We start from the raw sequence: 2713 nt of genomic DNA on the forward strand, positions 1-2713 counted from the left end.
ACTAAAATTCCACGTGCCAAATTTTTTCGTTTTGAATCATATTGGCTCTTGCATCCTGGTTTCATGGAAGTTGTTAAGAAGGTTTGGGATCGTCATGTCCGCTCTGATAATGCGGCCACGATTCTGTGTCGCAAGTTCAAGCTCCTACGACAGGAGTTAAAAACTTGGAGTAAAAAAATCTCCCGCCTTTCAATTGCTATTGAAAATACCAATATAGCACTTTCTGATTTGGATGCGCTTGAGAACCTTCGCCCTCTCACACTGCCCGAGGGAAACTTCCGCAAAAAATCATCAAGAACCACCTCCTACGCCTACTGGATTATCAGAAACAATATTGGCAGAAAAGATGCACCATTCGCTGGGTCAAATTTGGAGACAAGAACTCCAAGTTCTTTCAGGCAGTAGCTACGGAGAGATACCGTAAGAACAACATTGCCAATTTGCAAACTAACGACGGTCTCATGGTGGAAGACCACACCGGAAAGGAGGCACCTCTTTTTCATGCTTACATCGAAAGACTGGGTACCTCAAATCCAACGCAAATGAAATTTGATCTTCCATCCTTGATAAGGCCAACCGAAAATCTGGACCATCTCACACTGCCCTTCACACATGATGAAATTGACTCGGTGATTAAGGAGATGCCTGGGGATAGGGCACCCGGCCCGGATGGTTTTAGTGGGCTGTTCCTCAAAGCTTGCTGGCCTATCATTAAAAACGACTTCTACAACTTGTGCAATCAATTCCATGCTGGCCAGCTAGATCTTCAAAGCATTAATGATGGACTAATCATGCTTATCCCAAAAATGGGTCCCCTTCAACTGTCAACGATTATCGTCCGATCACACTTCTCAACTGTTGCCTTAAACTCATCACCAAGCTGCTGGCCAACCGCTTGCAAAAAGTCATTTTGAGGATTATTCATCGCAACCAATATGGTTTCATCCGAGGACGATCTATACAGGACTGCCTAGCATGGACTTTCCAATATATCCACCAATGTCAAGCTTCCAAACGTCCAATCGTGTTACTCAAATTGGATTTTGCCAAAGCCTTTGATACAATTGAGCATGATCCAATGATCACCATCATGAAGCATATGGGGTTTAATGATAAATGGCTTTCTTGGATCAAATCCATATTCTCCTCAGGAAGATCCTCCATTTTGCTTAATGGAGTGCCGGGCAGGCAGTTTCATTGTCGAAGAGGTGTTCGCCAGGGTGACCCCCTATCACCCCTCATCTTTGTCCTTGCAGCTGACTTGCTACAATCTGCCATCAATGATGCATTTAGAAATGGACTGATTCAGCTCCCATTCCCTAGTAACGGCCAAATGGACTACCCGATTGTACAGTACGCAGATGACACAATTTTGCTCATGCCGGCCTGTCCCCGACAAGCCCTGATTATCAAGAATATCCTCACCAATTATGCCCAATCGATTGGCCTCAAGATCAACTTTCATAAATCAACGCTTATTCCCATCAACCTGGATCAGGAGCTTGCCATGCAAATTGCCTCGATTTTTGAATGCCCGGTGGGAGCCATGCCATTCACTTACCTTGGCCTCCCTTTGGGCACATCTCGACCCACCATTCAAGACTTCATGCCTCTGGTCTGCTCCATTGAGAGAAGCCTGTCCTCCACACTCTCTCTTATGTCACATGCTGGGAAGTTGACCTTGCTTAATTCGACAGTCACATCACTCCTCATTTATGCGATGTGCACTCTCCACTTTCCACCTAAGCTTATTGAAATGCTTGATAAAATTAGAAGAAGATGCTTGTGGATCAAGAAAACAGAGCAAGGTGACAAATGTAACTCTCTTGCTGCCTGGGATATGGTGTGTAAACCTAAAAGCAAAGGTGGCCTTGGAGTCCTCAACTTACGTATCCAGAATGAAGCTTTGCTCCTCAAATTTTTACACAAATTCTACAATAAGATGGACATCCCCTGGGTTCACTTAACTTGGAACTCATATTACACGAAGAAGATTCCTCATGATGACCCAGTTGGATCCTTTTGGTGGCGGGATATCCTCAAACTCTCCCCCAAGTTTAGGGGAGTCTCAAGCATTAACATTGTTTGTGGCACCACCGCTTTATTTTGGAAAGATCTCTGGGCTGATCAGATCCTGCATGACTCGCACCCACGTGCTTTCTCTCATTCTTTGAACGAAGACGTATCGGTCAGGGACTTCTTGGGGATCACGTCTCTGCATGAAGCGTTCCACCTCCCATTGTCGCCTCAAGCGCATGATGAGATCAGACAATTACAGGCGGTTGCCGCTGAGCTGCAACCATCAACGGCGACCTCAGATGTGTGGCACTACGTGTGGGTCAAAACAAACTTCAAGTCAACGGATTATTACCGTTTCTACTTCAAAGATCTCCATTCCCACCAAGTCTTCGGCTGGATCTGGAAATCAAAATGCACAATGAAACTTAAGGTGTTTGCTTGGCTGTTGTTCCACGATCGACTTAACATGCGCAATATGCTGAAAAGAAGGCATTACAACATCGGGGATGACCATAACTGCTTGCTCTGTGATCATAGCATCGAAGAAACTGTTGAGCACATGATTTTCACCTGCATTTTCAGCAGGCAATGTTGGAATAAACTTGGCATCACCTGTGATCCATTCCCTGGCAGACTACAAGCTATCCAAGACGAGAGGAATAACCACCCATCACCTCTATTCCTGGAAAAATTC

Source organism: Triticum aestivum, chromosome 2D (assembly GCF_018294505.1).
Source record: "Triticum aestivum cultivar Chinese Spring chromosome 2D, IWGSC CS RefSeq v2.1, whole genome shotgun sequence".
In the NCBI taxonomy this organism is placed as follows: Eukaryota; Viridiplantae; Streptophyta; class Magnoliopsida; order Poales; family Poaceae; genus Triticum; species Triticum aestivum.